At 40.3% G+C, this 22,831-nt stretch overlaps 2 protein-coding genes and 1 pseudogene across 3 annotated transcripts in view; 1 reads left to right on the top strand and 2 right to left on the bottom strand.

Annotated features, from left to right (window-relative positions):
* The window catches only part of GABPB1 (GA binding protein transcription factor subunit beta 1), a 65,382-nt gene extending 64,180 nt beyond the window's left edge, over positions 1-1,202 (bottom strand). For both annotated transcript variants that reach the window (XM_024761894.1, XM_024761896.1), the window contains exon 1: positions 967-1,202. The gene's annotated coding sequence lies outside the window, so the exon portion shown is untranslated. The remainder of the gene's footprint in view (positions 1-966) is intronic.
* Positions 1,203-1,874: 672 nt separating this feature from the next.
* USP8 (ubiquitin specific peptidase 8) overlaps positions 1,875-22,831 on the top strand; it is a 98,921-nt gene continuing 77,964 nt past the window's right edge. The window contains exon 1 of the mRNA XM_024761874.1: positions 1,875-1,935. The gene's annotated coding sequence lies outside the window, so the exon portion shown is untranslated. The remainder of the gene's footprint in view (positions 1,936-22,831) is intronic.
* Positions 13,098-14,688, bottom strand: LOC112411025 (peptidyl-prolyl cis-trans isomerase A pseudogene; annotated as a pseudogene).

The following is a 22,831-nucleotide window of genomic DNA, read 5'->3' as shown; positions in this document are numbered from 1 at the left end:
GCTTCAAGTCGGAAAACACACACAAAGCAGGCCTATATCGTTCCTTTGGTTTCAGTTTTCACGATGCACTGTTGAGGCTAGGCACGCTGGTTCAACACGGTAGGAGAGTTTCAACGAAACACACTAAATACACACTGATTAACTGTGCCCAGGCAGAAATGACCTGGCAAAATTCCCAACTTCTTCCCCGAGGCCCTGCACCCACAGATCCCGGCGGCTAAGTCCCAAGAACAGAAGTGCCCAGCATCCTGAGCGGCTGGCTTCGTCCCCTCAGGGACTCGAGTCCCCAAGGCCGAGGCAGTCGACGGCGCGGCCCAGCGCAGGACCGGCCGGGCGCTCCCGTTAACCCTGTCCGGGCCGGCCGCTCCCGCCGCGGCCCGAGCGCCACCCGGCCCCGCGGGCCCAGCAGCACAGCTCACCCGAAGCCGGCCGCCCCCGCCGTCCCTTCCCCGCTCCGTTGAGCCAGGCGGTGCGATCAGGCCGCCCAGACAAAGAGAGCGGCGGCTCCCGGGGCGGCGGGCGCCAAGGCCGTGCCGCGCCTGCCTGCCTGTCTCCCTCCCTCCCTCGCCCGCCTCCCGCAGAGCCCCCGAAGCCCCAGCCCGACCCCATTCCGCCCCGGGGCGGCCGCTCGGGACCGGCCGGGCTATGAGCCGCGGGGAGGCTGCAGCTCGCCAAGGCCGAGGAGGGGGCGGCGGCCGCCACCATGTCTGCCCGCCCCTCCCAGAAGCGGGGTGCGAGCGGACAAAGCGCGCCGGCGGCGCGGGCGGAGCGGGGGCCCAGGCCGACCCCGCCGACCCCCGCGGAATAAGCGGGGCCAAGAGCCCCGGAAACCCGGCGCCTTAATGCAATAAACAGGAAATCGCGGGGATGATCTGGGTTCCGGGGGAAGTGGAATTATTTTTTACCAGCGAAGAGATCAACTTCCACATCCGGTGGTAACAGGGCCCTACACAGACCCGCACTGACCTGGAAAAGCTTCGGGAGCGGCGACCGGGGAGCCGCAGGAGGTGGTTCGGGGACCCGAGGCGCCTCGTACCCGGCCGGGCTGACGCGGCCCAGCTAAACACAAAGCGCTTCAGCTGCACAAGGCGCTATTTTCCGAAAATGCCGCGTCTGGTCGGCGCCCAAAATCCCCACCGAAAAGTCCCCCGTGCTGCGCGCGGAGGGACACATGGTGTGCGAGTGAGTCAAAGCTCCCAGCATCCCTCCCGTACCCGGCCCTCGTCAGCCCCTCTTCTGAGCCTTTCCGCCCCTGCCCTGGTCAGCAGAGCCCTCTCCCACCCACTCCCCGATCCCATTCCGGCGGGAGGAAGGGGGCGAGACGGCCTGGTTTTTCTTTTTAACAAAGGGGAGGAAAATATGCCATCTCTAGAACTTGAGCGACACAAAGAAAGCGGCGGAATGATCCGTTGTCGGCGACCGCAAGTCCCGGCTCGCCCGGCGCCTGCGCGGCACGGGGGTAGGAGCTGCGGCCGGCCATGTGCGCGGCGGGGCTGCAGGCCGGCCACCTAGCCTTCCCGCCACTTTCTGCGGGGCTAGGAGTGGGAGGCTGAAGTGCGTGTGCTAACGTTATGTCTTCGGCATGAAAGCTGAGAGGTGGGGAATCCTGACTCCTTCCAGATTAAGCTGAGACATCTAGCAGAGTCTTGGGAGACGGAAGGGCAGTGAGAAAGCTAGGATTTAACTTGAAGCCGCCCTAGATTCCACTAGGCTGACTGGGACAGGAGTCGCTGTTGAGGTACAAGGGGAGGAACTACGGATGTTATTTCTCCACTTCACCTAAACTGAGCAAATCAAGTTCGTGACGAAAATGTACATATTCCTGTTGCCACCCCCCGCCTTTTTTTTTTTCTTAAACATTCTTTTGATGCCTTATACTTCGTAGACCTTTCGTAACTGCTCGCCGAATTCCCTTGGATTACTGTCACCTCAGAGGTAGAAGTCTTGTTTTTCCGTGGCTGAAATGTCAAGATTTTTGTTGTGTTGTATTTTATTAAGAAAGCAGCAAAAGTTTATTTGTGGATGGTGATTTACAAAGTAAGAGTCTTAGGAGTTTAAATTACTTGTGATGATTTTGCTAAAATACCCACCACACTGGTAATGTTTTTAACAGATGAGCCTGGGAATGACTTTTCCAACTTTCTAACCGTACAGTTTTTGGCTTCCTATATTTAGGAATTGGGAATATGTGAGAGAGTGCCAAGATTTTAATCTAGAAGAGTTTACAAACAAATGAAATAACATGTTGTCTACAGATTTGGGGTGGCCTCAGATAAACAGTCTTTCTCCACTTACCCTTTTGTGTTATTGATGTAGAGATTTATAAAGTCTTTATGTAACTTATTAAAGCGTTGTGCCTAAAATAGAAACAAAGTGAATGGCATAGGAACCGTATTGTATTTTTCTTTCAATTTAATATTTTCAGTGCTTCTTTCGATAGTCACATGCTTCTCTTTAACATTGAGTTTATCTGAGTAAACATTCAGCTAATGGTTGTTGTAGAATCCTTGCCCTCATTAATCTTATGCTGTAGAATGCAGACAAGTAAGTAGGCATCATCAGTAGTATAATGAGGGTAAACTGCTGAATGCTGTGAAATTTTACATAGGAGGAATCCCTTACTTACCTGTCAGGGAGGCATGGAATGGGACTGGAGAAGCAATTAGCTTTAATAAGGGAGTCGGGGAAGAACCTTCCAGACAGGTGAAGCAACAAATGCAAAGGTTAAAAGGAAAACTCTGGAGAAATTGTTGGGCGAAGAAGATAATGCTTTTTCAGGAATGCCTAAAGATGTGTCTGAAGAGGTCTAGTCATAAAGGCCTTGAATGCCATTTGCAGAAATTAGCTTTTGAGAGCTAAGAGGATGGCATTGAAAGATTTTAAGTAGAAGCATAATCAGATTGGATTTGTATTTTAGACAGATCACTGTCATGCAGAAGTCAGAGGCAAAGAAAACAGTTTGGAGAAAACAGCAGTCTATGAGAGAGTAATGACTTGGACTGAGATAGTGGCAAACAGGAGTGAAGAATATGACCAAAGATGTTGAGAGCTTGGTGATTTGGTTGACTGGATACGGAATGACTGAAAAGATGTCAAAGATGACTCCCAAGTGTGTTGAGGGAGCATTTAGGAGGATGTCTTCACTGAGATTGTATGTCTAGTAGGCACTTAGGTATTCTTTCATGTAAGTTGTCTCGAGAGCAACTGTCACTGGCACTGTTCTACACATTAGAACAGATTAAGCAGGAACAAGACCAACAAGGTTCCTGCTCCTGTTTCCGTGGAGGGAACAGACTATAAACAAGTTTTATAAAAGAAGGGGAAAGGTAATATCACATAATATCCTTTATGAAGAGAATAAAAGGGTATTTGGATGAAGCATTTCTCTGGGAAGAGAGAGCAGGCATAATTTTGAAGATTGTTCAGAAATGGCCTCTCTGGGAGTTTCCTGGTGGCCTAGTGGTTAAGATTCTGGGCTTTCACTGCTGTGACCCAGGTTCAGTCCCTGGTTGGGGAACTGAGATCTGGCAAGCCGTGTGGCACAGCCAGAAAAGAAAGTGGCCTCTCTGAGAAGGTATTCTTTGAGCTAAGACCTGAATGGGAATAAGTTGAGGGCAGTGTTCAAGACCAAAGGGAATAGTAAGGCAAAATCTTTGGTGAGAAAGCAAGAAAGGCAATGTGGCTAAAGTCTAGAGAGCAAAGAAAGGAATGGTAGAAGATGAAGTCTGCAGCCTTGGTAAGTTTCAGAGCTCTAGAAGCCACTGAAGGGTTTTAAGGTATGGAGTAACATGGATAGTAACAGTAGAGATAAAGTGGATGCATTGAAGATATATTTTGTGATTAGACCCGACCTATATTGCTAATGAATCAAACAGGGAAAGGGAAAAATCAAGAGTGATTCCTAGGTTTGGGGCATGATTGTCTAGGCCAACACTGTCCAATGTAAATATAATACAAGCCACATATGTAATTTTACAGTAGCCACATTAAAGTGAAAGAAAACAAAAAAATTTTAAAAATCTTATCTGACCCGATATATCCAAAATAGTATCATTTCATATGTGATCAATATTTAAAAGTATTAAATATTTTGCATTCTTTTTCTCATTACCAAGTAAGTGTTCAAAATCTGGTTGTTTTTTACATTTATAGCATACCACGATAATTGATTTCATAAAATTTACAGCTGAAAAAGTAGATTCACATACTCGAATCATTCCAAACATATTTCAAAAGTTTTGCAGTAATGGAATTATGTATAAGATTTTTTATTTTAAATTAAAGTTAAGATTAAAATTTTACTTCCTAAATTAGCCACATTTCAACTGCTCCATGGCCACTTGTGGCTAGTTGCTACTATATTGGACAGTGCAGGTCTACTAGAATAAAGAATAGTGGAAAATCAGACCAAAAAAGTTGTGTGGAACCAGCCTGGAAGGCCTTTGATGCCATGTTAAAGGATTGGGATCTTACCCTTTAAGACAGAGGGAACAGTGGGTCGTTTTTAAGCAGAGGAGTGACACAGCGTTGTGCTTAAGGCTAGAAAAAGTCCAGTAGGCGACCAACTGATGACTCAGGACCAAGAGCAACCCTTCAGTAGAGTCTCCACATTCTAGGACCTACCTCAACCCTTCAAATTCAGAAGTCTGATTTTTGTCAGTGTGCTAGAGCAGTGCTACCGAAAGTATGGGCCACAGGCCACCTCCAGTCTCTAAACCCTTTGTTACTGGTCCAAGGCATTTACAGAAATCGAGAGTAAGAATTTAGAAACTTTTATAGCAATTAGTGTTACACTAATTTTATGTTTATGGTTCTAATAAAAATTGGGGGCTTGTATTGTTGTATCTTGTATATGCCTTTGTTTTATTTCCCTTCTCTAGTTAATTTATTTTTATATTTTATAGAAGTGTCTATGATCTTTCACCACAGATTATTTTTGCTTTTGTTTTTGTTTTTGCGGTACGCAGGCCTCTCACTGTTATGGCTTCTCCCGTGGTGGAGCGCAGCCTCAGCGGCCATGGCTCACGGGCCCAGCCGCTCCGCGGCATGTGGGATCTTCCCGGACCGGGGCACGAACCCGTGTCCCCTGCATCGGCAGGGGGACTCTCAACCACTGCGCCACCAGGGAAGCCCACCACAGATTATTTTTGAAGCACTGCTCTAGAGACACTCTGATGAAGGGAGTCAGAAGGACCAAGTTCCCAGAAGACTAATCTAAACCCAGTGCCTTTTTTTTTTTAACTTTATAGTGAGAACTATAATGGCTAAGAGGGGAATGGACATCTACTCAGTTTCTCCCACTATACCGAAATGGCAGGCTACATGGAAATAACCAAATTTATAATGGCTACCACTTATTAAATGTTCCTGTTTGCCAGCCACTATGCAAAACCTGTTACATATTATTGTCTCATTTAACCCTCATAACAACTCTTAAAATAGGTATTATTAGCCTCATTTTTCCAAAGAGGATACTGAGGCTAAAACAGTTTAAATAACTTATGTAAAGTCACCAAGCTGGTAAATGTTAGAGACAGGATTCCAATACAGGTCTCTTTTCAAAGCTGTTGTCCCTAATCACTTTTTTTGACATTATATTCCAAGTATCTAGCAGATTCCATGGCACAATAACTTTACATTGGTTTAGAGAGAATGCACAAAGTTGACTGCATTACCTCCCAGAGGGTCATTAGTGAATTTGGGGTTCTGCAGAGTAAGAGGAGTTAGTGGTATTCTAATAGCATCCAACAAATGCATTCATTTCTACAATAGAAATATGTCTGTTTTGCTGCCATTCAGAATTTATAGACTCCCACAAATCAGTAAGAAATAGAGACAACCCAACAGAAAAATTGGTAAGATTTAAAGTCACTTCACAAAAGAGGATATCTAAATGGCCAATAGACATGTAAAGGTGCTCGACTTCTGTAATCATTAGGGAAATGCAAATTGACATCACAATGAGATACTGTGGCACACCCACAATAATGGCTAAAATGGAAAACAAAATGTCAAGTATTGGAACAAATGAAACTACACTGTTGGTGGGAATGTATATTGGTATAGCCATTTTGGAAAATTCACAGTTCAAGAAAACACATGAAACCAAACTAGATTTAGGGATACAGGTTTAGGTAGTAAAATCTATGAAGAAAAGAAAGGAAATGATTAGCTTTGGGTGGGGGAGTAATGCTTGGGAGGGTATGTAGGGGTGCTTCTGGGGTGCTAGCAGCGTTCTGTTTCTTGACGTGAGTGGGGGTTGCATAGGTGTTCACTTTGTGATTCATTGAGCTGTCAGTTTTGAGGTGGATGACTTTTCAGTATATGTATTATATATTTCATGGTTTTAAAATTTTTGCTGAAGTTAACAAGTTAGAAAAAATATCCCATGCTGGATACAGACTACCAACTATTACCTTACTGAGCCAAGCGTTACGGATGTGAAAGATAAGGCAGGCTTGAATTCTGGGGTTGGCAGTGGTGAAGGAGAGGAGAGACAGATGCAAAAAAACGCTGCAAAACTTGAAGCAGTATGAGATGGTGAAAGAGCATAGCAATTGGAGTGAGGAGTCCCAAGTTCAGGACTTAACTGGTTTTTCATCTAGACTAACCACTCTCTAGCTAATGACCTGGGTGTATCTCCTAACTTGCCTTAATATCATTTTTCCCACCTGGGGCTGAGGGGAGTTTGATAAAACATACATTTTTGTTTTGTTTATAACACTTCGTAAGCTATTAAAATGTCATATAAAATTTTTACTGATGTTCAATTGGATGTGATGGGAAAGGGGGAAGGAGTTAGGATGATTGATATTTTGAGTCTGAGTGATGGAGGTTATGGTGATAGCATGAACTAAATGATTTGGAGAAAGATTTTATTTAAACTCTATTTTATACGTGTTGAGTTTAAGATCATGCCAGAACATCAAGGTGGAATTTTCAAACAGATTTAGAACCTAAGTTTTGGTACTCTGAAAAAAGTGTCAGAATTGGTGATAGAAATTAGAAATTACCCACATAAGGGTAATAATTAAAGCCATGGGCATGAATACAATCATTGGAAGAGAATATAGAAAAACAGTACTGAGGACAAAGAAGGAGAGAGGTAAAGGAAAAAGAGGAAATCCGCACTTACTGAGCACCAGTTGAACTGTGTGCCAGCTGTTCTCTATTTGTTATCTCGTTTATTCCCCTCAAATTCCAGGGTAGCCAGTTGAGCTTCATTTGGTAGACTGACTTTGTAGACTCACAGTAAGGTAAAGAACCAGCGTTTAGAACCAGCTTGACTCCAGCTTGTATGGTGCAATACACCATGCCTGTAGAGCCAAGTATCTAAGTCCATGGGGAGAATTTGAGTCAAGGAAAGATATGCCCTGAGAAAAGACCATTGGATTTTTGTGATTTGCGACCAAGGGTTTCTGGAACATAAAGCAGTGCCTGTACTGTCATATTTGTTGTGCTTCTGTGAGCATGGTTAATCCAGACAAACATTAGTGTTCTAGACCTCTGGCAATAAGAAAAAAGTCAAGGTGGTAACTGTGAAAACTAGTATAATGAAAACAAAGTCAGTTATTAAAGCCTAGCTAGATACTTTTTTGCCAAGTGCGTTAAATCATGCCAAAGCATGAAAGAAACGGGAATAACTCATACGTGATTCATTGTTGTTTGCTGCTTTGTTCGCATACTGCCAAGAACCATCTCGCATATCACCAATGGTATGGGTCCTTCACATTGGAAAACGCGGAAATGTTATATAATAGTGTTCACTGTTCACAGGGCATTTTCAGTCACCTGAAATTTTAAGGGAAAAGATCAAGATGGCTTTGCCAGCCATGGACATTATAACTTAGAATGAAAGATAATTTTGCTGGTGATAAACACTTGCCTTTTGGAAAGCAGCAATATCTCCTCAAAATTTAGAGTAATCCACTGTATCTACAAGGAAGACTTTTCCCTACTAGGTTTACTAAAACTATTTACTCTTAGAATAGCATCTTAACATTAAAAATAAGTAAAAGAATGTTCCGCCACAATACAATTACTGGTTTCTTACTGTGTGTTTTTAGATTTACAGATGAATAATGTGTGCGTTTTTGGAAAACAGACTGTTGAGGAATTTTAACTTGATTGCAGGAGCATGATGTCTTCTGTCTTTATCTACTCCCTCTTTCCAAGTTCTAGAGAAGACCTCCAATAAGCAAGTGAAACTCTTTGGCATAGTCACTGATCTCAGAATCGCTTAGGAGCACCGAGAACTTTGATTTCCAGGAATTGGTTAGACACAGCCACTTCACTCAACCTTATATTTTACACCCCAGAGTAAAGGTTGCATTTGGGCAACCTGATTTTCTTTCTTTCTGTTTTAAGGCAGTGGGCAGTTAATAATTGTTGGTTGGTTACAGCCTCCAGCCAGATTTGTTAAAATAGATAATCCACCCACAGGTGCAAAAAACTTTTTAAACATCATCACTGTCTTCCATCTATACATTTCCCACCCGCAAGGTAACCTCTACTCTTACTTTCTTGTGTATTTTTCAAGAGTTTTTCTTCATGCTTATACGTGTAATTATTTTCATGCCTTTACATGTTATTTTTCCCCATTTTCATATAAAAGGGAGGATACCGTATACAATATTCTGCACTTTGCACTTAAGGCATCTTGGGATTTTCCGTATAAATGCATAAAATGCATCCTTTTTTCTTACCCCTGCAGATTATTTAACCAGTCATTATCCAATTGAAGAACATGAGTTTCTTTTTTCTTTTTTCTTTTTTTTTTTGGCTGCGTTACGTCTTCACTGCTGCATACAGGCTTTCTCTAGTTGCATTACGTGGGCTTCTCATTGCAGTGACTTCTCTTACTGTGGAGCACGGGCTCTAGGAGCACAGGCTTCAGTAGTTGTGGCCTGCAGGCTCAGTAGTTGTGGCACATGGGCTTAGTTGCTCCATGGCATGTGGCATCTTCCCGGACCAGGGATCAAAGCCATGTCCCTGCATTGGCAGGTGGATTCTTAACCACTGCGCAACCAGGGAAGTCCAGAACATGAGTTTCTAATCTTTTATATTCTAATTAGTGCTTGGATGGGTATCGTTGTACACACATCTTTTCTTGTATATTTAAGCATGTCTCATCTCAGTTCCCAGACTGGAATTACTCTGCAAAAGGGCATATGTGTATTTTTAATTTTAATAGGTACTGCCATATTGCCCTCCATGTACCAAATGTTTCTCCACAGCATTGCTGATAGACTAGAGTATTACCGAATTTTTGGATATTTCCCTGTGAACTTTTGAAGGGTAGATTATTTCAAGTCCTACCTAATATTTTCAGGACCAGTAACAGAATCATTTGGTTAAACTGGGGGAAATGACATTTGGTTTACACAGTTTGTTCAGGACACAAATTATTTGCTGCAGATCCTGCAGCTACATACCCACGACTAGTAAAAACATGGCTGCTTATGCAGTGGAAGCAGCCAGCAAAAACCTGGAAAAGTGCCAAGAATGAATACAAACAGCTCCACCTACTCTTTTTGTGTGTGTGTGTGTGTGTGGCAAATTTGCAAGCTTAGCAGTATCTAAAAAGATCCTTCAGCCTTTGTTTGAATTACAGAGAATCAACCTGGTAAGAGAGAGGGAGTTACTCATTTCATGGAAAATTCCCCTGATATGATAGGAGCTGAAAATGATTTTTATTTAATTTTGCTTCAGTGCTGAAGTGGCACAGGGAGGGAGGAAATAGAGCTGTTAGGCTGTGGGGTCCACCTGCTCTGGGGTTTATGTTAGAGTGTGAAGAAAGATTTCCAGGAATGATAATCTCAGTTACTTGGAGCCAAGGTAATTTACAGAGGAAAAAACAGAGTTCAATATGGTATGCTAGCTTACTGGCTTTTCAGACTTTTTTTGTTTTTGTTACATTTTTTTAAATTGAAGTATAGTTGATTTACAATGTGTCAGGTTTCCATTATAGGTTATTACAAGATATTGAATATAGTTCCCTGTTCTATACATTAGGTCCTGTTGGCACTTCTAAATCATTTTACAAATTTGTAGGCTTGTTATGGACTGAATGTTTGTGTCTCCCCCTCTTCCCCCAAAATATTCATAACTCCTAACCCTTAATGTGATAGTATTTGGAGATGGTGCCTTTGTAAGATAATTGAGGTTAAATTAGGTCATGATAGTGGGGCCCTTATAATGGGTTTGTGGCCTTATAAGAAGAGGATGAGAGAGATCTTTTCCAGCTGGAGCTCAGAAGCACAGAGGAAAGGCCATGTGAGGACCCAGTGAGGAGGCCATCTGCAAGCCTGGAATAGAGCTTCCTACCAGGAACTGAAATGGCCAGCACCTTAGTTTTGGACTTCCCAGCCTCTAGAACTGTGAGGAATAAATTTCTGTTGTTTAAACCACCTACTCTATGGTAGTTTGTTATGGCAGCCGAAGTTGACTAAGTGTATTTTTAGTTTTCCACAGATTCATAAAGGTCCATCCAAAAAAAATTGTGATGATTATTAATAGTGTCACGTCTTTCGTCAAATTAAGTACAACCAACATATTGTCTGTGTAGTTCCTGCAAAATTTGGAAACTGTTATCTCTTTAGGCATGGCAGGTGACTATTGGGGAATCCTTCCATTTATTTAATATACCCAAATGTTAACTTGCATCTCAGGAGTGGCTTAGAATTTGGAATCCTTCTGTGTCTTGAGTTTGAATAAGAGGCATATAAATGCAGGCCTAAACTCATTCACTTGATGGGCTGTAAGTAGTGGTACACACTGGTGATTGATTGGATATTCGATCATACCAAGAAAACATTACTTTTATTGAACTTTGGTGTTTTGTTATGATAATAGTATTATGATTAAGTTTTTTAATCCAGAGTCTTTTAGACATGATATCTGGGGTTTGTTTCAAAAGAATGTGGTGTTGCAACAGGGTGTAAATTGTTGGCAGTATCAAGGAAGTAATAGTGGTCTAGGGTATGATCATTGGAGAAGCTAAATGACGGATACTTGGGGGTTCTTTGTGTTGTTCTGTACTTCTGTATATGTTGACATTTTCTGTACTAAAAAATTGTTAAAGTAATTTATCATTGTGTATAACTAGTGACTCATAATTTTACCTGCTGAAATTAACATATAATCTTCAACTTAAATGTCTTCTTAGGCGTGGAAATTTAAATGCTGGCCATGAACATGAATTGGACTTCACTTACCATGTATTTATTTAGCAGCTACTAGATGCTTTCCTGTAGATTTTTCTCATTTAATCTCTGCAAAGGTAGGTGTCATCCCCATTTTACAAATGAGGGAAATGTAAACTCTGGATAAGTAGTACACAGGTAGAAAATAGCATAATTGGAATCTTCCCCCCATTTGGTCTGTCTCCCAAAATTCATGTTTTATTTCTACCATACCATGCTGCTTCTCAGACCTACCTGACCACCTTTTCCTCCATGCTGTTTTCCTTTTAGTAGTGAAAGCTTGGCACAACAGGTGGACAAACATATATGAAAATGTGGAAGATTTCTGGGGTCTTTGTCCTCTCCTTTCCTCTTAGGGCCGCTAGAGTCCCAAAGCAGGAGTTAAAGGTTTGTTGCACCTAAAGGAAACCATGAAGCAATGAATTGATAAAATTCTAGACCTAACTCACCAACCTTTGGTTCTGCAAGAATTCATTTGACCATTATTACATATATTTGCGTCAGTTACTGTTCAAGATACTGAACTGATACTCTCATCTCACTTTCAGAACATAAATTAAGAGGTCAACCTTAAGGACTTTATGCTAACCTTGAGGGCATTATGCTAAGTGAAGTAAGTCAGAGAAAGACAAATTCTGTATGATCTCACTTATATTTGAAATCTAAAAAAACCAGACTCTTAGAAACAGTAGATTTGTGGTTGCCAGGCGTAGAGTAAGGGGAGGGGATGTGATGAAAGAAGGAGGAATGGGTGGAGGTGTCTAAGGGTACAGCCTTCAGTTATAAGCTAGATAAGTTCTGGCGATCTAATGTACAGAATAGTGACTATAGTTAATACTGTATTGCATAGTTGAAACTTACTAAGAGAATAGATCTTAAAAGTTCTCACCACAAAAAAAAAATACAAGAAAAAATGGTGAGTGTAAGGTGATAGGTGTGTTAACTAAACTTATTGCAGTAGACATTTTGCAATATAAACCTATATCAAATCATCATGTTATGAGCCTTAAACTTAATGTTATGCATCAATTATACCTCAGTAAAGCTGGTGGGGGATGGTGGTGCTTAGTCCTAACACACTTACCTCTCTCCTCCTCCCGCCTATATCCCTATTCCACCCTCAGAAGCAACAGCAGCACAGCTCAGGAAATGGACTAAGTGCAAGGTAGAAACACTGAGCAGCCTGTCCAGTCACTCAATGCTTTCTCCTTTCTCTTCCCAAGAACATGCCAAGTTTGCAATATAAGGGAACTTGGGACAACCCACTACTTCCATGCCAGTTGTAACAATGGAGCTTTAAGAATACTTAATATATAGTGTGGCACAGCTTAACAAAAGTCCCATCCTGAAGTGTGTGGAGAGAAAATACCAGATTTTATAAGCACTTGTGGTTAAAGCAAGACTTGAATCCAAGAAAGGCTTTATGTGCAATCTGGATATTTACACTCCCTTTATTCTCCATCACCCACCCATCCCCAAATAAAAATCACCATACTTAGGCAAATCTAGATTTACCTGTGCTTAAAATAACCCCATGCTGACTAGCCTACAGAGTGGGTCATGTGGGATAGACTTTCAGCTCCATGGTGTACTTTCCCTGCCCCTGAATTTCCACATCTCTAGGCCAGAGAAACCTAACATGACAGAGTTAATAAGAGCACAAACTCCAGTTTTATCCACAGAGCTGTCCTTTGACCAAGCAAGAATGCTGAATTACTGGAGAAGCTATAGCATGTTTGATTATTTTAAAAAAAAAAAAAGATTTGATGCTTGAGCCCAAAGAGTTGGAAAACTAAGAAATGAGAGATTGAGAGTTTCAAGTTAGAGTAAGAGAATACCTACAGGTTATTTAAGGGCATAAATTCAAAACTGCCCCTGCCCAGCCTCCTGAGAAGGCTTTCAGTAGGATGGAAAGCTGAGAGCCGCCTTTCCCCCTGGCTAACCCACCTTTCGCTGGCCGCAGGCAATCAATAGGTGGAGTAATGTATTATTTAGTAAAGCACTGAAACCCATAGCTTGATTTAAATTTAGATGTTTAGTTTTTCACATGTACTAAAAACTGATTTGTCTGCCTTTCTGCCATCTGCACGCATGTGTACAGGATCTAGAAGAAGGTACTTAGGTTTCGCTCTTCCCCTTAAACTCTTCAAATGAAACTTGTTTTGCTTTTCGCCTTCCCATTTTTTTATCTTTACCAAGGTGCCACCTTTCTAAATAGGCCAGACTCAAAACTTTATCTTCATTTTTCTCATTTAGTTTTTATTTCATAATCATAAACTTAACTATGCAATCCAACTAGACTTGGAGGGGAATAAGGAAAATATAGAACCCAAAGAGCTGCAGCACATGAATAGATGTTGAGTATTTTCAGACAGCACAAAGATTATAGGATAGAGTGAGCAGATGAAGGTGGTGGGGTACACTCCTGAGCTATAGAAGGAATGGTATGGAAGTTAAAACACAAGTCAAATTTATTGGAGTTGTCTGTAGTCAGCATTAAAGAGCTACTTGGTGGTTCTGCCATTCCTGGACTGAAGCACTCCATAGCTTCCACAATATTCATGCCCTCTTCTACCTTGCCAAAGACCACAGGTCTGCCATCCGACCATTCTGTCTTGGCAGTGCAGGTGAAAAACTGGGAACAGTTTGTGTTGGCTCCAGCATTTCCCATGGACAAGATACTAGGACCCATATGCTTCAGGATGAAACTCTCATCATCAGATTTCACCCCGCACATGGACTTGCCACTAGTGCCATTATGGCCTGTGAAGTCACCACCCTGGCACATAAAACCCACAATAATTCTGTGAAAGCAGGAACCTTTACAACGAAGTCCATTATCCCCAGTGTTCAGGGCATGAAAGTTTTCTGCTGTCTTTGCAACTTTGTCAGCAAACAGCTTGAAAGAGACGTGGTCCAAGGGCTCACCGTGGACAGTCATGTTGAAGAACACAGCAGGGTTGACTGTGGCTGGGTGATGGTGATGTCTGCAAAGCCAAACTTTCTTCATTCTTTAGTCCAAATTGCTTGTCCTCCTGGGAAGAAATCTCTTGTGTTTTTACCTGTATCTCCACAAGTAAGGACTTCACCCTAAATGAGTCTTTATCACTTTTCCTTAAGGTGACTGAGTCTTGTTGCCCTCTTTGAATTTAACCTTTCCTTCCTGCCCCCAGACTACCCTGCCTGACTACCATTGTGATTTTCTTCACATATTGTTTTCATCTTGAGACTCCTCTGAGCATTAGCCTACAGAGTATCTAGGCCCTATCCAGCCCTGGGTATGAGCAGACCTGCAGTCAAAGATGATAGGATGTGAAAACACCTAGCATCGTTCCTGGCACATGGCAGGCACTGTTGACTTCCTTTTTCTCTTCTTATCAAGTTAGTTTCTTTACTGTCCCAAAGACTACCAATGGTTGTACCAGCCTCATAGATTACAGGCATACCTTGGAGATATTGCAGATTTGGTTCCAGACCACCACTATAAAGCGAATATCACAATAAAGTGAGTCACATGAATTTTTTGGTTTCTCAGTGCCTTTGAGTTATGTTTACACTGTTCTGTAGTCTGTTAAGTGTGCAATCATTATGTCTAAAAAAAGATCTTAATTAAAAAACACTGTATTAAAAAAATACTTTATTGCTAAAAAAAAATGCTAACCATCATCTGTGTCTGCAGTGAGTTGTAGTAACATCACAGATCACCATAACAAATATAATGAAAGTTTGAAATATTACCAGGATTACCAGAATGTGACACAGAAACATGAAATGAGCAAATGCTCTTGCAGAAATGGCGCCAGTGCACTTGTTTGATGCCACAAACCTTCAATTTGTAAAAAAACACAGTATTTGTGAAGTGCAATGAAGTGAAGCTCAAGCTTTTTGATAAAATGAAATATGCCTGTATTCTCCCTCCAAGAAATATATTCACTCCAATCTTTTGCATCTCCAAATCTATCAAGCATGAACAAATACAAATTCTATGTTAAAACTTTAAAACAAGCTTGAAGGTCGCAGAAGTAGAAACAAATGGAAAACCATACTACCTTGTTCTTGGCTAAGAAATTTAACATCATAAAAACAATGTTATTTAACATGTCAAAACTACTAATAAGGTTCTGGGGGGAACAAAGGAAATGGGAGGAGGGGAGCTAGCCAAGCTGATTCTAAAGCTCATATGGGAGAAATAAAGCAAAAATGGGCAGAAAATTTTGGCAAAGAAGAGCGATAAAGGGAGATGAGCCTAAGTTTATAGGCTCAGATTATAAAGCCTAAGTAAGGGCACTAATCTACCCTTATGACCTAAACACCTCCCAAACATGCCACCTCCAAATACCAATACATTGGGGATTAGGTTTCAACAGAATTTTGGGAGGACACATTCAGTCTGTAGCATCAAATGTCCATCGATAGGGACCTAGAGGGGAAAAAAAAAGCACAAAGTATAATATAAACAATATATCATTAAGGGCTTCCCTGGTGGTGCAGTGGTTAAGAATCCACCTGCCAATACAGGGGACATGGATTCGAGCCCTGGGCTGGGAAGATCCCACATGCCACAGAGCAACTAAGCCCTTGTGCCACAATTACTGAGCCTGTGCTCTAGAGCCCACGAGCCACAACTACTGAAACCCGTGCACCTAGAGCCTGTGCTCCACAACAAGAGAAGCCACTGCAATTAGAAGCTTGCACACTGCAATAAAGAGTAGCCCCAACTCGCTGCAACTAGAGAAAGCCCGCGGGCAGCAATGAAGACCCAACACAGCCAAAATAAATACGTTATTAAAAAAAAAGTACACTCACATTTTCTAAAAATATATATATCACTAAGTTAAAAAGTAAGGTGCATAAAGTATACATACTACCTTTTAATAAAAAGAGAAGATATAGATATATGCCCATGGGGACAGTAGTGTGAGCAGGACCTTTTAGTGTACCCCTTTTGATACTGTTTTGTTTTTGAACCATGTGAGTTAAATGTATTACCTTTAAAAGAGAAAAAAAAAAAGATGCTTTCCCAACTATAAATAGAAATTTAAAAATTAAGAGTTGGGAAGGCCTTCAGAGATCACCTATGAGTTTCTTCCTCTTAAAAGTGAGGAAAAAAAAAGAATATAAGAGGGAAATGTTCATCAGATAGCATAGCTAATTTGTTACAGAACTAGAATACAGGTCTCTTGAGTGCTTTTCTCTTAGGTTTCTTCGTAAGTGCTATCTACTCTAGCCCATGCTGATCTCCCTTTTTACTGACTCACTGATACCTTATTTGCTGATTTCATGGGTCTTAATTTTTTCTCATAAATGTTTACATCTTTGAAGGTATTCCCCTGTATTTTCTATAGCACTGCACATGGTGTTTGGCCCATAACTACTTTGTTCATTTATTCAATATTTTATTGGGTGTTCACGGAAAATGCCAGACACACTGCTTGGTTTTATGGATAGCTGTCAATTGGGATACTGGAAGTAGAGGTAGAAGTTTTCATCCTTGTTCTAAGCATTGAACATAAAGTCAATAAAGCCTGTAATTCATTCACGTACTTATGTGAAGCCATATTTATGTTTACTTTCTTAATAATTCTTTTGGGTAGGGCCTAAGCAGCGGGTGATATACATCCTGCTGCTCATATGTAGGTGTTAGATGAATAAGATTACTGCTCATCAAGCCCAGAGTTAAGTAAACAGAGAAAACCTTTAGCCTGCTTGTGTTAGTCAGATTCCCCTTCCATCCTACTTCTGGGGACTGGATCACTCTGGGTTTTCAGAAACGTTTTAGAAAAGACTCTCTCCCCTGGTACCCAGTCTCCTATTTCTGTCAACAGACTGCCTATGCCAGACTTTCAGTGTCTTGAAAGCAGGAACTCTTTCTTTGTATTCCTAGTGCCCGTTAAAGTGCCGAGCACAATCATTGTTAGTTGAACTGAACCAAACCTCTAGGGCCATACACACCTATACTTAAAATACAAATGTGTCTCCTCCAATGTGTTTCCACAAGACTGAATTTCGTTTCATTTCCAATCTATTTTAATGTTTCTGATTCCCAGCTATAAAACCTGTAGCCTCCATTCCCTTTTCCCATAACCATAACTGCCATCTTTCCTCTGTCCCTTCTGGAAAGTGCTGTAACCGTAAGTGCCCTAAGACTACTGGGAAGCATGTGTTTCCCTGGTGCTCAAGATAAAACTTGGCAAATAGCCAAAGTAATCTCGAGAAAGAAGAATGAAACTGGAGATTTCACACTCTGTGATTTCAAACTATACTACAAAGCTACAGTAATCAAAACAGTATGGTACTGGCACAAAAACAAGACACATAGATTAATGGGACAGAATAGAAAGCCCCAAATGAATCCACACTTATTGACATATTTTGTTAGTTAATATATGTCAAAGGAAGCAAGAATATACAATGGGGAAAAGATTCCTCTTCAATAAATGGTCTTGGGAAAACTGGACCACTTTCCCACACCATATACAAAAATAAACTCAAAATAGGTTAAAGACTTAAATGTAAGACCTGAAACCATAAAACTCCTAGAAGAAAACACAGGCAGTACACTCTTCGACATCATTCTCAGTAATATTTTTTTGGATATGTCTCCTCAGACGAGGGAAACAAAAGCAAAAATAAGCAAATGGGACTACACCAAACTAAAAAGCTTTTGTACAGCAAAGGAAACTCAACAAAAGGAAAAGGCAGCCTACTGAATGGGAGAAAATATTTGAAGATCATCTGATAAAGGGTTAATATCTAAAATATACAAAGAACTTACACAATAGCAAAAAAAATTGTTTAATGGGCAGAGAATCTGAATAGGCATCCTTCTAAAGAAGACATACAGATGGCCAGCAGGCACATGAAAAAATGCTCAACATCATTCATCATCAGGGAAATGCAAATCAAAACCACGAGATATCACCTCACACCTGTTAAAATGGCTACTATCAAAAGACAACAAATAACAAGTGTTCGCAAGGATTTAGAGAAAAGTAACTATTGTGCACTATTAGTGGGAATGTAAATTGGTGCAGCCACTACCGAAAACAGTGTGGAAGTTCCTCAAAAAATTAAAAATAGAATTACCATATGATCCAGCAATTCCACTTCTGGGCATTTATCCAAAGAAAGTGAAAACACTAACTCGGAAAGATATATGTAACCTCATGTTCATTGTGGCATTATTTACAATAGCCAAGACATGGAAACATCTAGGTGTCCCTCAACAGATGAATGGATAAAGAAAAAGTGGTGTATATATATATATATATATATACAATGGAGCATTACTCAGCCATAAAATAAGAATGAAATTCTGACATTTGCAGCAATGTGGATGGACCTAGAGAGTATTACACTTAGTGAAATGTCAGACAGATAAAGACAAATAATGTATTACTCCACTTATATGTGGAAAAAAGTAATACAAGTGAATGTATATGCAAAACAGAAACAGACTCACAAATACAGAAAACCAACCAATGGTTGCCAAAGGGGAAAGGGGAGGAGAAAGGGGGAAATTAGGGGTATGGAATAAAGAGATACAAACTACTATGTATAAATTAGGTAGGCAACAAGGATATATTGTATAGCACGGAATTATATTCAATATCTTGTAATAATTTTAAATGGAATATAATCTGTAAAAATATTGAATCACTATGCTGATAGATCTGTAACTAATACTGTAAATCAACTACACTTCAACAAAAACAAAACTTTTTAGAGAAAGACAAATATCATGTGATCTCTCCTATATGTGGAGTCTTAAAAAGAAAACTCAGATACAGAGAACAGATTGGTGGTTGTCAGAGGCAAGGAGTAAAGGGTAGGCAAAATGGATGAGGGGAGTCAAACAACTTGCAGTTATAAATAGGTAATGGGGATGTAATGCACAGGGTGGCAACTATAGTTAATACTGTATTGCATTTTGAAAGTTGCCAAGAGAGTAAATCTTAAAAGTTCTTACCACAAGAAAAAAATAGTCTTTAACTATGTATGGTGATGGATGTTAACTAGATTTATTTTAGTATCATTCTGCAGTACATACAAATATCAACTCATGTTGCACACCTGAAGCTAATATAATATTGTATGTCAGTTATACCACAATTTAAAAAAATAAAACTTGGCAAGTTTATTTTTGTTCCTCAAGGATTTCCTCAATAAAAATTTCATAAAAGCCTGATCCTTGGTCTTGGCAGGTTATGCTACCCTAGATTCAAGTGTTTCTCTAGTGGTTTCTCCAAAAACCTTCTGAGTATATTACATGATGAAGTGAGAAAGAGCTTGTGCTTGACAGTCCCATATACTACCAGCCTTCAAATCTCCTTATTTGTAAATTTAGAAATAATAATGCTCATCTCATAATGTTATGGTGATGTAGAGATAAGGCATGTGAAAATCCTTGGCATATAGTAACTGCTCTAAACACATCCCCCTTCTTATCCACAAAGTAGTTTACAAATTAATGAAGAAACAAATGAGCAGCTTTCCCAAGCAGTAATATTTACCTTATTTCTAGAAACCTGTGCTACCAGTTCCTGAAGAAACCAGGTCTTCAGAAACCAGGTCTCTTAGTAGCTTGCCTTGGCCTGTCTCTAGCAGTTTAGTTTTGGAACATTGTGCTCTTGAGGTGTGTCATAGTATGTCCTGATCAAAGGACAAGCCTAGTTTTGTCAATGATATTGGTATGTAAGGATCCCTTTTACTAGGTTCCATGAGGTCCTCAGATATGACAAGGCAGAGTCTCTGCCCCTTAGGTGATAACCATCTATTAGAGAATATAAGGTATTTACATAAATAACAGTTACAAAGTAATGTATGTTTTAAGTATATAAAAGATATACAGATAAAAATGCTATCGCGATTTAATAAGGAAAAATTACAGCTGGAGAAGATCAAAAATGGGTTCACTCTGGGACTTCCATGGTGGCGCAGTGGTTAAGAATCCGCCTGCCAATGCAGGGTACATGGGTTCAATCCCTGGTCCAGGAAGATGCCACATGCCGCAGAGCAACTAAGCCGGTATAGCCTGAGCGCCTAGAGCCTGTGCTCCGCAACAAGAGAAGCCACCACAGTGAGAAACCCCTGCACTGCAGTGAAGAGTAGCTCTCGCTCTCCACAACTAGAGAAGAAAGCCCACGCAACAATGAAGACCCAACACAGCCAAAAAAATTAATTCATTTTTAAAAATGCGTTCACTTTAAAAAAAAATGGGTTCACTCAATCATTCAATAGACATTTATCATAGATGTGTCTCTGCAAGGTATTAGGCTAGACACTAGGGATGCAAGATTTAAATTATATCACACTTGTTCTGGGAGAGCTAAGAGCTTAGTAAGGGAGAAAGTCACAGAAAGAATAATTGCGGTACTATGTGGTAGGGACTGCTTTATAAGTGGGATGTTCAATGTGCTTTGGAAGTAGAGATCAAGAGTGATTAACTCAGTGTACAGAGACTGGGGAAGAAATGATGTTTGAGCTGGGTCTTAAAGGATAAAGAGGAGTTTCCCAGATAGAGAAGATTGGAAAGGGTATTTATTAAGAAGTTGCCTTTATCTTGAAAAATGGGAAGAATTTAGACATTCAGAAGTGGGGAGAATCCAGAATTTCATCAACAAAGATTGGAAAATCAGAAGAAAGCATGAAGTGAAATAGTTCTCATGGGTGAGTAGAAATGCATGAATTTGATCCAGTTTGTGGTGGGATTAAAGACAATGGAGAAAACTATTAAAGATCTTCAAACTGGGACAGGATAAGCTTAGAACTTTGGATTAAGAAGATTGAGCTTATAGTTTTGTACAGGGTAGTTTGGATAAGGCCACACTAGGAGCAAGGAGGGCAAGTAGGAGACTATTAAAATAACTAGGTAAGAGGTAGCAAAATCATGTAGAAAGTGGCAGGAGGAATGGAAGGGAGAGACCAAATGGCTGAAGTGTTGCAGACATGGGGTATGGTTATTGGCAACCTGAGTACTTGAGAGGATGCTGTACCATTAACAGTAAGAAACGTAAGAGTTAAGGCTCGGGAGAAGTGAAAAGTAGACGCACTAATTTTGAGAATCTGCAATAGACTGGTAGAAACAATAGACAAGATGGGACAAGTGGTTAAGGAGAAATGGGAAGTGAGAAAGAGACAACAAATGTGACGACTTTTTGTGAACTTTGGCAGTGAAGGAAAAGAGTTTATGAGGCAAACCTTGAGGGTTTTCACTGTATGATGAACTGGAGAGATTGAGCTAATATGTAGGTGGAAAGGGAAAATGAAAAGCAGACCAAAAATTGAAAATGAAAGAGAAGGGGGTAAATGATGGAGCAAGGTCATAGTTTCAGAGGTATTAGTGGAGGATAGGATATGAACTATTTCTGTGACAATAATTTGTAGGCATAAGAGGTGAAGAATTTCAGTTTCTACTTAAGATGATGTCAGATGATTTGCAGATAATTTTTTTCCAGTATGGAAAATCTCACCCTGTTTTGTTTTTCCAGTCCTTTGTCAATTAAACCAATTTCTGACTGGCTAGCGACATGGCCTACTTAGTAAGAGACACTTTGCTGTAGTAGAGTGGGAGTTGTGTAATTGTTTTCCCTAGTATTCCTGCTGCAGAGAGCTGCTTGTTCGACCACTTCAGATTTGATATCACAATACTCTGTGACTGGCTCCTCAAAAAAAGCTCTTCAATTTGGATAAATGTTGATTTTCACAACTTTCTCAACTCAGACATTTTAAAAGTCAGGAGTAAAAGAATAAAGCTTCTAGAAGAAAACATAATAGAATAGCTCATGACCTTAGAATAGGCAAAGATTTCTTAAATAGGACAAAAACCCGCTAATTATGAAGGGGGAAAAACGTGATAAATTGGGACTATTAAACAACTGTAAAGTCTTGTTCATCAAAAGACATCAATAAGACAATAAAAAAGACCAAGACGCAGAGTGAAAGATGTTCTCAATATGTAAATAAAATAGACACACACTCAGAATACATAAAGAATGTCTATAAATCAGTAAGAAAAAGTTCAATCGCAAAATAGGCAAATAATTGAACAGGCATCTCATAAAAGAGATTATTTGAAAGACCAATAAACATTTTACAAGGTACTCAACTTCTTTAGTCATCAAAGAAATATACATTAAAACCACAATAAAATATTTTAGCCATCAGAACTGCTAAAATGAAAACACAAAATATCAAGTGTTGGATAAGGATTTGGAGCAACTAGAACACTCATACACAGCTGGTGAGAGTGTAAATTGGTACAACCACCTTGGAAAATAGTTTGCTCTTATCTCATAAAGCTGAACAAATGCATACGCTGTGACCTAGCAATTCCAATCCTAGGTATCTACTCAGCAGAAACAACTGGATTCTATGCAAATGTCCTAGTAGAATGAATGAATAAATATGGTGTATTCATGCAGTGTGATACTACTCTCCAATGAGAATGAATGAACCACAACTACACACAACAACATGGATGAATTATACTACATCATGATGAGCAAAAGAAGCCAGAGGCAAAAGAGTTCATGCTGTATGATTCCATTTGTATGGAGTGCAAAAACAAGCAAAGATAATCTATTCAGTTAGAAAAGAGGATAGTGGTTGCCCTTGGTGTCTGTGTA

The sequence above is a fragment of the Neophocaena asiaeorientalis genome, unplaced genomic scaffold (assembly GCF_003031525.2).
Source record: "Neophocaena asiaeorientalis asiaeorientalis breed wild unplaced genomic scaffold, Neophocaena_asiaeorientalis_V1.1 scaffold111, whole genome shotgun sequence".
Classification (NCBI taxonomy): Eukaryota; Metazoa; Chordata; class Mammalia; order Artiodactyla; family Phocoenidae; genus Neophocaena; species Neophocaena asiaeorientalis.
Note: the sequence above shows the minus strand (reverse complement) of the source record. Positions and strands in the feature narration are given on the sequence as shown.